Source organism: Berghia stephanieae, chromosome 2, assembly GCF_034508935.2.
Source record: "Berghia stephanieae isolate SIO BIC M18660-M18661 chromosome 2, UCSD_Bste_1.3, whole genome shotgun sequence".
Lineage (NCBI taxonomy): Eukaryota > Metazoa > Mollusca > Gastropoda > Nudibranchia > Aeolidiidae > Berghia > Berghia stephanieae.
In genome coordinates this window covers 106,120,174-106,134,354 of record NC_088361.1, presented here as the reverse complement: position 1 = coordinate 106,134,354, position 14,181 = coordinate 106,120,174, and positions in this window count along the sequence as shown.

Genomic DNA, 14,181 nt, shown 5'->3' with positions numbered 1-14,181 from the left:
CCTAAAAGTCTCATCCAGACACAAGCACAGATCCCACTAAGAGGAACACACTCAAATGTTTACAAATCATATGTAAAAATGAAAAGAGTAACAGTACATAACAGAGAGATGATTTACAAGGAAAAAAATGTCATCTCCCAAAACTACAGTGCAACCTCGATATAACGACATCGTCGGGACCGGGAAAACGTGTCGTTATAGAGGGATGTCGTTACAGAGAGGTTTCCTGTGTGTGTATATCAGGAGGTGTTTTGGGTCTTGTGTAGTGAATGTATACTTTTTCATTTTCCCTCTGTAGTTTATCCGGGCTTCGTAGTCGTAGAGTATCGTCGTCGTTCAATGATGATTCAATGAATGGAGAGTGGACAAAGGATTTATAAACAGTCCCGTGTTGACCTGCCGCAGGCATTCATTGGGTGAAAGGCGAGCCTTCTGATTGGTGAAAGACGAGCCTTCTGATTGGCTGCGGTGTTGTACAAATGTGACTATTGATTGGCTGAAAAAGAAGCGTTTTCATTGGCTACAATAAGAACTAGCTCTGGGCTTATTACGAGTAGACAACATACATAGAATGGAAGATACCACTTGTAATAGTTACGAACAATTTCATGGTAGACAAACACCTTCAAGGTTTGTCGGACCAGAAATGTCGTTATACAGGGGTTTTGCTGAAATGTACGTCGCTATAGAGGGGTTTTTGTTTGTTTGTTTGTTTGTTTGTTTTTAGGTGTTTAACGGCGCTTTCGACACTATAGGTCATTTAAGCGCCCGTTTCTGTCTTTTATCAATCTTTTATCGCCCCTGAGGGGCCATAGCTGATCAAAACGTGTACTGTTGTAATAAAATCTTTATAAAATCATAATAGTTACATGTTTGTTAAGTAAAAATATCTATTTACAATTTCTGCAGGAGTTCACATTCCTGCAGATACTTTAAAATTGTAAGCGGATCGACCGACTGGAACAGAGACTTCAAGTCTCTGTTATCATAATGTTGTGACCTTATCTGTTCTAATTCTGTACATTCAATTAAAATGTGTTGAACTGTCAGGTCACAGTTACATCTTCTGCAGAGGGGTTTTTCATCCCTCTCCAGAAGGAAACGGTGAGTGAGGGCAGTATGTCCGATCCGGAGTCGAGTTATTTTTACCTCGTCTCTTCTTTTTAGCCCCGAGTTGGGTCTGGGGCCGAGGTCACTTTTAATTTGTTTTAATTTGTTATGTACATCTCGACTCCAGGATCGTTCCCATTCCTTTCGGACATGTTTTTTTATATTGATCTTTAAATCCGCGTGTGGGATTTTACTGCCCTCTTGTAATTCTTGGCTCACCGCCTCTTTTGCCAGTCGATCCGCTTCTTCGTTCCCCTGGATACCCACATGACTAGGTACCCAGAGAAAACTAACTTTCTTTTTCTTAATAAATAATTTATTTGCACCTTCCAAGATACTTATGAGTCTTGGATCGGTGCAATAAAAATTTGAGATCCCCTTAAGTACGGACAGCGAGTCAGACAAGATCAAGAATTTATTTTTATTCGATCTCTCAGCCAAACGGAGAGCATTTAGGATTGCTCTCGATTCCGCTGTAAAGATCGAAACATTTCTATCCAGGCGAAGTGATCCTGTGCCTTCCGATGAGTGATAGGCACATCCTACTGCATCTGCGCTCTTTGAACCATCCGTAAATATGTGAGTATGGTTTTTGTATGTTTGTAATATTGCTTTTAGTGTCTGTTTGTAAATATGTGGGTCTGTTTGTGATTTTTCCAGTTTTGTTAGGTCCAAATTTATGTTTGGTCTATGTATGGACCATGGTGGTATCTTTGCCTGGACGTATGGATGTATCCTATCTAGACTGATGTTCATGTCTGCGATGTCTTTTTTTATTCTGCAACCTAATGGTGGTGTCATTTTTGGGTGCTTGCGAAATTTTTCTTCTAGTGTCCTATCCGTGTAGTGTACATGTTTGTGTGCTGGGTTGTCGTGCAGCGATGTGACCTTAGTAACATACTGGAGAGCCAGTTTTTTCCTCCTGAGATGGAGAGGTGGCTCATCTGCCTCAGCATAAAGGCTTGCCACTGGAGAAGTGCGGAAAGCCCCGAGTGCCAAGCGCAGTCCCTGATGATGAATTGGGTCCAGCATGCCTAAGTAGGATGGTTTTGCAGAGCCGTATACAAAAGATGCGTAGTCCAGTTTTGATCGAATAAGGGTTCGGTATATCTTTAGAAGAGTGTTTGTGTCCGAACCCCATTCCATGCTCGACAGAACTCTCATTATTCTCATTGCTTTCATGCATCGCAGTCTGAGATCTTTGATATGGGCGAGGAAATTTAGTTTCCTATCAAAGATCAAACCAGGAATCGGGCTTCGTCCTTTACCTCAATTCTGGAATTGTTGAGATAAAGGTCAGGCTGTCTAATGCAGGTGCGTTTTCGGCAGAAGTGGACAGCTACTGTTTTTGATGGGGAGAAGGAGAAACCATTGAGATTTGCCCACTCCGACAGTTTGTTTAGTTGGAGTTGTAACTGTCTCTCAATGGTGTCCATACTCGATTTACTTCGATAGCATACAAGAAAGTCATCAACATATAAGGAACAGTCAACATTCTGTCTCATTGCATTCACTATTGAGTTTATTTTAATCTCAAACAGAATGGGAGACAGAATGCTACCCTGTGGAACTCCTCTTCCTGATCAAATGGATCAGAAAAGGTGGATCCTGCTTTGACCTGAAAGGATCTGTTGTTTAAAAATGCTCTGACAAACATTGGAAGGTTTCCTCGTAGACCAAGATTGTGCAGATCTTTGAGGATTCCGAATTTCCAAGTTGTGTCAAAGGCCTTCTCAAGGTCAAAGAAGATTGCTACCAAGTGCTCACCTTTGGCAAAGGCCTCACGAATGAAGCTCTCTAGTCGAACAAGGTGATCAACAGTTGATCTGTTCTTTCGAAAGCCACATTGGAGGTCGGAGAGGGAGTTGTTGTGTTCCAAGTAGAACATCAGACGCTTGTTGACCATTTTCTCCATCAGCTTGCATAGGCAGCTGGTGAGGGAGATTGGTCGGTAGTTTGAAGCGTCCGAATGGTCTTTCCCAGGTTTTGGGATTGGAATCACGGTGGCCAGATTCCAACTAGGTGGAAAAGTCTGTGTTGTCCATATCTTGTTATAGATATTCAAAAGGACAACCAGACTATCTTGTGGAAGATGTCGGAGTATTTCATAACTGATGTTGTCAGGACCCGGTGCTGTGACATTTGTGTCACGGAGGCAGGCACCCAACTCCTCAAGTGTAAATGGTTTGTTGTAGTCTTCAGTGTTTGTAGATGTAAAGTTTATTGGTGTGTTTTCTGCGTTTTTTTTATGGCGCAGAAATTGTGGTGTGTGGTGTGCAGACGAGGAGCTGTGCGCCAGCCTCTCGGCCAGAGTGTTGGCAATTTCTTGTTCTGTTTCAGCCACGGATCCATCGGGACGTGTCAAGTGATTTAGTGAATCACTATCGGATCCCTTCAGTTTCCGTAACATCTTCCACACCCTATTCAGGGGTGTCTGGCTATTTATTTTTGAGACAAAGTTTTGGAAGGATCTCCGTTTGTTTTCTCGGAAGATCTTCCTACACTTTGCTCGTAGTTTCCTAAATGTTGCGAAATTCTCAGGGATTGGGAATCTCATCGCTTTCTGTATGCTTTTTTCTTCTCCCGTAGGGCCGCTCGACATTCCTCTGAAAACCAGGGATTGTGTTTTCTCGGTCTACCAGAGGTTGTTGGTATTGTCGAGCTGCAGATATTTGTTAAAATATTTTTGAATTTGTCATAGCTGTCCACCTCTGTCGTAAGGAGTCTGTGACACTCCTGTGAGAAAGTTTCCCAATCTGCTCGCCGTACACTCCAACGTTTGGGCTGTGGGGCCCTTGAAGTCGGGGTGATGTCGAGGCAGACTGGAAAATGGTCAGAACCGTGATCGTCATCGATCACAGTCCAGGAGAGATCTGGAGCTAATGTAGGATCACAGAAAGTGAGATCGATGGCAGACGTGGTAAGATTGTGAGTATTTACCCGTGTTGCCTCGAGACCGTTTGCCAAGTATACATCCATTTTCATTATGAAAGCCTCCACTGCCTTTCCCTCTGGTTTGTGTCTGTGTTTCCCCAGAGAGGACTGTGAGCATTGAAATCTCCCATTATCACATAGGGAGGGGGGAGTTGGTTTAGAACTCCCTCTAGCTCGGCAGACTGGAGGCGATGATCTGGTGGGATGTACACAGAGCAGATGGTGATTGGTCTGTGCAATGTCACTCTCACTGCTATTGCCTGTAGATTTGTTTTCATTGGTATCAAGCGGTGGGGGGTGCTCTTCTTCGTGAGAATCGAAACTCCCCCACACGCTATCTGGCCATCAGAGTGAATCAGATGATTGGCCGTATATCCTTTTACTGTGTAGTCGTCTGCTGGTAATTTTGTTTCCTGCAGACAGACTACATCAGGATTCCTCTGGAGGAGGAGGTCCAATTCTGTTCTATTTGATCTGATCCCTCTGATGTTCCAGGAAATTAATCTTGTCTGACTAGGTATCCTAATTTTTTGTGGGGAGGTTAGGCAGTATGCCTGCCTTCAACCCTTTTACTTTTATTCTCCTAGGAGGAGAGACTTCCATAGGAGAAGGAGGCCCTGTGGAGGGCCTCTCGGTTTTTTTAGGGCTGAGTTTTTTTGAACCCTTGGGATTTTTAGGTCCCTCTGGGTTCTTAGATTTTTTGGGGCTTTGAGGCCCCTCAGGGGGATTTGTGGATCCCCGGACTGGTGTTGGTGGCTCCATATTCTGGGAAGGGGTGGAGTTTTGTTTTTGGGGGGATAGAGAGGGCTCACGGGAATGGAGATGGGGGGTGGGTCCAACATCCACGCCCATGAGGGGGAGAATTTTTTTATTTGGGGAAGGAGGGGGGGTGGAGGTCGCCTTGGAGGTGGATGTGGAGGGGGCTGCAGGTTCCACATCTTGAACCTCCAATGTGTCAAAAAGATTTTTTGACACATTTGCGACCTTGTTTTTAGGTCTTGATGGCTTTTTCTTTTGAGGACTGTCTTTTCTAGTCTGTGCGATTTTGCCATGGCTGTTTTGGTTATTACCAGCAGCCCTGGCAACTTCTGCATAACTCTTGGCAGAAGCAGCGACCTGCCGAGGGGGGCAGATCACTGCTTTTGCCTGAGCAAACGTACCGCCGTAAGTGGCTCTGTATGTCAAGATTGCCTTTTCTTCTTGCCACTTAGGACAATCTTTCGAATGTGCTGCATGCTTGCCTTGGCAGTTCAGACAACAAGGGTCCACTTTGCAGTTTTCCTCATTGTGGTCTTCTTTGCCGCAGCGGGGGCATGTAGCTTTACGGCGGCAGTTTGTTTTAGTATGGCCGTACTGGTGGCAGTTAAAACATCTCATGGGGTTCGGGACGTAAGGCCGAACCTCCAAGTCGAGGTATTCAATTCTTATTCTCGACGGGGGTCTCGGGCTGTCAAAAGTCAGGATCCAGGTGTTGGTCTGGATTGTGCTGTCGCCGCGGCGGATGCTAACCCGCCGAGCTTCGACAACACCCTCCAGTTCCTCAACCATCTCCTGCTCCGAACAGCCTACCAGATCTCTGCTTCTTATGACACCTTTTGACCTATTGAGGCTCCTGTGAGCCTCAACGGTGACTGGGATGTCAGAGAATCTGGTACATTTCAAGAGGTTCTCACTCTCTTGTCGACCCTGCACTTGTATCATTAAAGTGCCAGAGTTGTTCCTGTTCACTGCCTTTGGTGTACCGGCGCCATTTGCTTTGAGTGCCTTGCTGATGGTGAAGATACTCAAAGTGTTAAGTTTTATGTTTTCCTCATTCGGTTGAATTACCAGGAACGGCGAGAATTTTGGGGTTGCCATTCCTGGTAAGTCATCAAGAGTCATCGGGGCTGTAATCTTTCTTTTCTTTCCTGTCTGGGGTGGGGCTTTAAGGGGAGAGTTTTTCATATTTTTGGCCATGATATATATACGTTTTTATTCAACCCGGCTATATTGTGCCCACTAGCACGGCTCAGTCCCACACTTGGGGGGTAAGGCACTCACCGAAGCTATACTCCTCAAGTCTGGCCTCCTCTTGTCCTTCCATGGTCCTTGGGAAAAAAAAAAAAAAAAAAAAAAAAAAAAAAAAGGGCTCGAGGGGTGGAGTTGGGGGACGTCCCGCCTCCAGGCCTTTCTCTCGGATTGACCCTAATCTTTGCGTTGCACAAAGACTGACTGCTGATTCAGAGATGACAAACCACGATTAAAAAGAAATTTCATGGGGGACAGGAACTAGATATGGTTTTAAATCTAGTCCTTCCAATCTCTTTGCCTAAATGGAGGGGAGTGCCAAAAAATAGATTTGGCATCTCTGCGTTGGGTAGCTCGGGCCATCTACAAGGTAGGCTACCCACCCGTCTTTAGAGAAGCGTCAAGCCAAAGAGGAGTGTTGGGGTAGAAACACCTCGCAAGGTGAACCCCCTCAGCCTCCAGGATCAATAGCTCCTCCTTATCGGGGTCCTCTCGGAACTGCGCACCCTCAGCAGAAAGGTGCCTGCTGTGCAGGATTTGGAAAGGAATATCTCCTCGTTGAACCTATTTCAACGGTACAGGGTATAGAGATACTGGGGGATAGAAGACAGTTAAGAAGGCTTGTTTTCCTCCGTTCTTTCTCTCTCTCTGTCCTGGCAACTCAATTTTGATAAGGAAGGGAAATTTGGAATCATTGGGGAAATGGGGTATGGAATGGAAATCATAGCTCAAATATGGTAAAAGGGGGTGGGATTTGTGCTATGCCATCGCCTTCCCTTGCTCTCTTTAAACTGAAACCGTCATTCCTCAAAACATCTTTTATATACTACGTTCTTGGGATTTGGGGGGAGAAAAAGTTTGGGGATGATTGCCAGGACAAGAAAAATAGCAAAATGGGTGAATGAAGCCATTCTCATAAAAAGGGCTAGGGTGTGGGGGGGTCTGTGGAGCCACTGTGTCTCTCCATTTTTCTCTCACCAGTCGTGTGGTTTTTCGTTGGTTACCACCAAACCAGAATGGCTCTTTTAGTCGCCTTCTACGACACGCATGAGCTTACGGTGGCTCAATTCTTTTCCCTCTCAGTTGAGGGACCCCGGAGACCACACGGGGTAGAGGGGTTTTTATTACTAATGATATATGGTAAAATAAAATGGGACCTGAGTACCATGTCGTTATACAGGGAATGTTGCTATAACGGATGTCGTTACATCGGGGTTGCACTGTATACATTCGACTATTTCCCTCTCAGCCAAGGACTCCGACCAAAGTCAGGACAAAACCAAGCAATCTCATTCCAAGACAAAGACAGAAAGCAATTGGAAAACAGATAAGAGGGGATAGAAGACACAGAAAGTACCTCCCTGCCCGCTATGGGAGGTAGGAACAATCTTAGAAATTCTAAGATAACAACAGATTCCATGTAGGAAGTGACAAACTGTGATGGGGAAAGATGAAATTAACAAGATAAGAGATTCTAGCACTGCTCTTGGTCCAGAGAATAACTCCAATACAAAAACAAAACTAAAAAAACCCAACAAAAATCACGATTCAAGGCTCAAATTTCACGGTTAGGGATTTTAATGAAAATAAAAATTGGCTTAAGTTGATAAACCCTATATTGCCAGAGACTAATGTAATGATGAACAAAAAATAAATCTCCAAATTACTTTGACGATATTTTTGGGGTGAAAATACCACTGAATTTGTGGTAATAATTATATTTAAAAGAAAATAAGGATCACATCATCATATATACAATTGCTTGATAATTTTTAATTTTTCGAATACATTGTTCATTTTATAATCATAGTACATATATTTATTTTATGATAAATGAATTATTGAAATAAATACTAGATCATACTCACTCTTACTCTTATCACTTTGACAAAAACACACATGCGCGTTTGCAAGCACTCACACACACACACACACACAGGTTTGTTGTTGCTTTTTTTTTTTTTGCATTTTTTAAATACACACATTGGTGACTTTCATGTCAATGTTTTGTGTCATCGATCACTGACTGTCTGTCTCTTTCTGGAAGAGATGATGGTCAAAGAGTAAACGTTTTTATTAGTTAAGTGTCGTACAAGTATGGGCTTCCATTGGCCGAAAATCAAGCTGTTTCATTGGTTATGAGGACACATTTCATTGGTAGAACAGCTAGCAGTTTCATCAGACCAGGAATTTCGATGTTGTTATTCAAGGTTTTTGCTAAAATGGAGGTCGCTATAGAGGTGTTTTTTTTTTATTACTAACAATATGTATATAGGAAAACAATCGGGACCTGGGCACCATGTCGCTATTGAGGGAATGTCGCTATAACGATTGTCGATTGTCGTAATAGAAAGGTTGCACTGAAATGTTAAAAAGTGACCAAAAAGACACAATAGGAAAATGACAAACTGTATAATTTAAAATCAACCAAATCTCGATTAAATTGTTTTATTAAAACAAAAAAAAGTCATAAATTAAGACATTTTTCTACATAAGTATCATTTTATAAAAGACTGATAATCGAACTAAGATTAGATTAGGGATGGTTGAAAACAATGATTGGAATGCAGTGACTTTGAGGTGCAATGTTAAGCATCATTGAACATGTACATTGATTGGATGGGTGACAATCTAAGCAAACTCTGGGTGAGGCACTATCCCACTCAATTCAAGCTTTGTTTTGTGTAACAGTACTTGCAAAAATGGGGCTTTTCATGAAAAGAGACAATAGGGTGGTCGGAACACACTTGAATTTATCAATGGCCAAACTATAACGGCAATAAAGCAAAAGAGATAAAGAAGGGGAAAAAATCACCCACTACAAATTAATCTGACTGTGTCCCTGGTAAAAGGAGACAGAACTTAACTCTTCCTATATTGAGTTAAAAACCAGGTCTGGCCTCATTAACTTTATAAAATTATAATTTGCCCCATTCACAACCAGACCTATGTGCAACCACTCATTGTATTTTTCTTCTGAAGCAGAGTAGTAGAAAAAAAAAGAATACCAGAATACACTCCATAGATTGATCCTTGACAGACTGATCACTTCTTATTTCATTTTCACCCTTGTGGAGGCAACCTTCTTTGTTTTAAACAGACTGGCAGAATAAACTTCGTTTTCAAGATTTTCAGGTGAGTTGATTAGCCCTGAATAAATTAATGTGTACTTTTTTCTACAAATCATAAACGTCATTTTGCTTTAGTAACTGTGTTTACTAATTGGAAACGTGATCAAATAGATGTATTATTGTGGAATTCGTGTTTCCACTGATAGCTCACAACGGGTGTGCAAAGTTACCCCAGGGTTTGGTAACCTTGAAGGGGTTGTGAAAAGTTCCCCCAAGGTTACAATATTCATTTTCTTTTCAGTCTAAACATGTGTAGGCATATAAATAATAGTTATTATTTCAGTACCACACGATGTGAAATTTTAAATGTTTATTGGAAAGGCCAAAAATTGTTCTGTCACTTCAATTTAATGAAAATATGATGATAGTGTAGTTCTGTCGTACTTTTTCATGATGCATTTTTCTATCTTGATGATTCAGTTTCAGCATATTTCACAATGCTTCTTCAAATTCCACCTCTAGGAATATAGTTTTCACTATGTTTATCCTAAGTCATGTTTTAAAAAGCGAAGCACTAACTCTCTAATGTCGACCTGTTCGTTTGGTCAGGACGAAAAAATTACCAACACAGAGAAGGTGTTTCCCTCTTGATAGCCAGGCAAAACAACAAATCACTGTTAGAATGGAAACCAATAAGTAAAAGAATTTTATACACTAGACACAGCTCGAAATACACCAAACTCTCAATCCTCACATGTTACGCACCCACGGAGGATGCAGATGACGAAAACAAGGAAGAATTCTATGATATTTTAAGAATGGCTGTTGAAAATATTCCAAGACATGATATGCTCATGATCATCTGAGACCTAAACGCAAGAGTTGGCAATACAGTTGAAGAACAAACAAATCAAACAGTTGGAAAGGAAGGCATATGGGTGATGAACAACAATGGAAGCAGACTAACAGAATTTTGCGAAGAACACAACCTCATTGTTGGTGGAACTTTTTTCCCACACAAAAACATACATAAATTGACCTGGAAATCACCAGATGGACAAACAGAAAGTCAGATAGATCATATAATGATCAACAGAAAATGGAAGAGCAGCTTAAATGATGTCAGTAAGTAAGTAAGTATTCACAACAGAAATGGAGGATCACGATTATGATAATCAGACCAGCTTCTACTGCTTTGGACAACGATTGCTTGGAGCTTCAATCCTTGGTGACCAGGATGGCCCAGGAATGTTTGGCAAGAGAGAGGGCCAAGTCTGGAATTTATGATCCCTCAGACTCCCCTCTCCTAGGCTCTTCGCCCCCTTCACCTAAGCGCATCAGGCTTTCTCCTTCGCCTTCGTTCTCTATCGACAACAGGCAGGGATTTCTTGACGACCTCGACAACCTATCTTCCGTCTCACATCCATCTAGATCCAAAAATGCTTCGCCTCCACCATTGTCAGGGGAGGCTCGTGATGATGACTTCTCAGGCTTAGAATCTTTGTTCGGGACGAAGAAAAGAAGCTTTAGCGAGCTAATCAACAGTCGGCAGGATAATATCATAGATACGGGTCTTTACTCCTCGAGCATAGACAATGAGAAAATTCAGGAGCTCAATAAAAAGCACATCCCTCCGGAGAATTGCCCTAATATCCTGGTCCCCAGAACAAACCCCATCATTTGGGAATTCCTATCCCAACAACAGAGGAGCCATGATTTACGGCTTCAATGGACACAGTCAATCAGACCTCTGCATTCATGATGGATGAGGGCCAAATCTGAAAGGAAGTCCCCCCATTATTGACTGAAAACAGAACCCTGATGGACCAGCTCTGTAATAGTCATCATCTGACCTTTCAAAAAGCATCAAGGAAATTATATCAGACAATTTGATGTCCTTCAAACAGACAATGCTGCTCAGCGAATTCTTCCATCTGGTTTCTCTCATCTTCGTCCTCTTCAAACTCTAGGTGATGGAAACTGTTTATTGAACGCCATGTCCACTGCACTAACAGGTTCAGTTTGCATAGCAGAATCCCTCCAAATTCTTACAGCAATTGAGCTCGGAGCAGGAGACAATTATTTCAGCCTTCTTGCTGCAAAATGCAATAATTTAAAAATGGAATGTACTCATAATAACGACACACATTTAGCGATGATTCAGTTGAAAAGGGCAAAGGTAGAAAATGGTGACAATGAAGCACAGAAAATTCTTGATTAAAAAACAAAACAAAGGATGGATCACTTTCTGGCACTTTCAACTGTCACTGGTTATTGCATTCCATCAGTATTGAGAGTATGCGGTAATGAATAGGGGAGTTAATTTTTACATTTTACACGGTTCAGTCCCTTGATGAAAGTGGACATTTCTTCAAAATGGCGACCAATGCAAACATGGCAATGGACCCTGTTTCGAAAAAACGATACAAGGAAAAAATTGAAAGCGTGAATGGGATTGATCCAAATTACATACAATCGGAAAAATGGTCAAAGGATATCAAGATGTATCCTCCAATCACGTACCATCAGAGGAGGGTGGCAGTCTCATTATGGGAGCATATGTAGCAGTTCAATAGGCTATCCAATATTAAATTTCACAGTGGACCATTTTTGCAAAGGGATGCAAGGTTCCTTAACCAATTTTGACTAGTTTAAAAAGAAATGAGGACAAAGGTCTCCATGCTCAAAATCATGAGTGAAGCACTTTGGTGAAAGCTATACAGTGCACTCTGGATACGTCGACGTTGCCTAAGTCGATTTTTACCCAAGTCGATTTTTTTTCTTGGTCCCTCCCCCTTCTTCCTATATAACATTAGTAAAAAAAACAAAAACTCCACATAAGTCGATGTCGCTTAAGTCGATGTTCTTATCACTCATGACTACAATAAAATCACAAATAAACAAGTATTTCCATTGGTTAAAAAAGCTACCAGTAAGAATTTTAAGTGGTTAAGAATATCCGCGAACGATTGGCGCACATCGATGTGATGTAGGTGCTTTGCCTGACGTCCGTGTTCAATGTACATAAGCAGTATTGAATAACTTTAATTTCCCCATCTCAAATTTTACATTGTCGCAACTTCAAGTTCAAGATTTTTTTGGTTCTAATTCCAGGCCATCCTATGTAATGGTCCTCTTAATTAGTATCAATTTTATCAAGAAGAATTCAAGTCAAGTCAAAAACTACAATAGCAAACCTATCGCGGAAAAGGAAGATTCGATGCATTTGGAAAGTTGGGCATGCGACAGAAAATCATGCATAGGAAATTGGCATACCAGCTATTTCTGTCTCGACGATTTACAAGAAGCATGACCTTGACCTAAGGCTCCTACCCTTCCGCTTTTCGCGGAATAATTTCACTTAATCGGTATACATTCCACATTCAAAGCAAAAATTCCGCTTTCCACCTTTCCCATCCAGGAAAATAAAAAAATAAAAATCTCTAGTGAAAAAAAAGTGAGCTATGGCTTATTTCGTCAGCATCTCCTATGGTCAATAACACACATTTTGTGTATGATTAGTCCTTTCAAAGTGTGTGCTGCTGATGTCGGATAATATTATATGTTTGGGAGGGGGGTTGACCGAAGTATTATTATTATTATTATTATTGTGCCTCCAATTCGTGAGTTCAATGACCTTGGTAATATTATATGTTGGGTTCAATCGGTAATAATATTATTGAGTACGGTCAGCTTCTTTCCCCATTTACTTTTAGCCCTGTGTACGTGTGTGTTGTGTGTGTGTGTGTGTGTGGTACCGGCATGCGCGTTTGTTTGTTTAGGTGTGTGCGTGTGTGTGTGTGTGGGGGGGGGGGGGGGAAGGAGGGTCCTGACAAGGTAAAATTCATCCATTCAATACCTGTATTCTCTATGAGACGGCCTGGACCTGTGTGTTCTCTATTATTATTTGACCCCATTCTTAGTCTTTACACAATCTGTACAATTTTACACATTTTATATTTTTAATCATTTGAGTACTTTTGGATTGTCTATTACATTTTCTGCTGCAAAGCATGTCATAGTCAATAACAGTAAGTTGATTCCGCTTTTTTTATCTCAAATTCCGATTTTTATGTATTCTAATTCCTCTACGGGGCTATTGGGGGTAGGAGCCTCTGATACCGCGCGATATGAAGGGACATACTTATTCTAGATTGGGTTGCTTTGTTCAAATGCGTTTTTGCTCATTTTGGTTACACTCCGGTTAAGTTGATTTTCGGATAAGTCGATTTTTTTCTCGGTTCCCCTGGGCATCGTCTTATCCGGAGTCCACTGTAACTATAAGCTAGTATCACAGAGGATTGCCATTTGAAGCCGCAATTTTATTACAAAAAACTGTAAATTTTGTCACTTTTGCTGTAAAATTAGTCATTTTTGCATGTTGAGTTAACTGTTGGGATTTGGATGACATTATGTATCCCCAGAGGAGAATTTAATACAATGATGCAGGGATGCGAGCTTAATACAGATCATGTCGTCTTAAAGTCTACCTAAAAGACAAGCCCAATCCATGGGCATAAAATTCTACCAGCTATGTGAAAGTGGCTCAGGATACGTGTTCCGTTTCGAAATCTACGCTGCTCAGAAGGATGTCAGTAATAAACCAACAGACGTCGTTCTCCGCCTTCTCCATCCTCTTCTTGACAAGGGCTATCATGTGTACACCGACAACTACTACACATGCCCTGCTTTATATGAAACCCTTGTCAACAGAAGTACCTCCTGCACTGGCACAGTCAGAGCAAATCGTGTGGACATGCCCAAGGATCTGGCTGTTGAAAAACTCAAAACTGGCGAAATTTCATTTCGTCGAAAGGATCGTCTGTGTGCTGTAAAATGGAGCGACAAGCGTGATGTCATCATCCTGACTTCTGCACATGACCCCACCACCACTGTTACAACAACAAGCAGAAACTTTCCGGGGGAGAAATCAAAACCAACGGCTGTTGTTTCGTACACAAAAAACATGTGTGGTGTCGACCAAAGTGACCAGCTGATGTCGTACGTGCCCCTTGCCCGCCGGACCTTCAAATGGTCCAAAAAAGTTTTTCTTCATTTT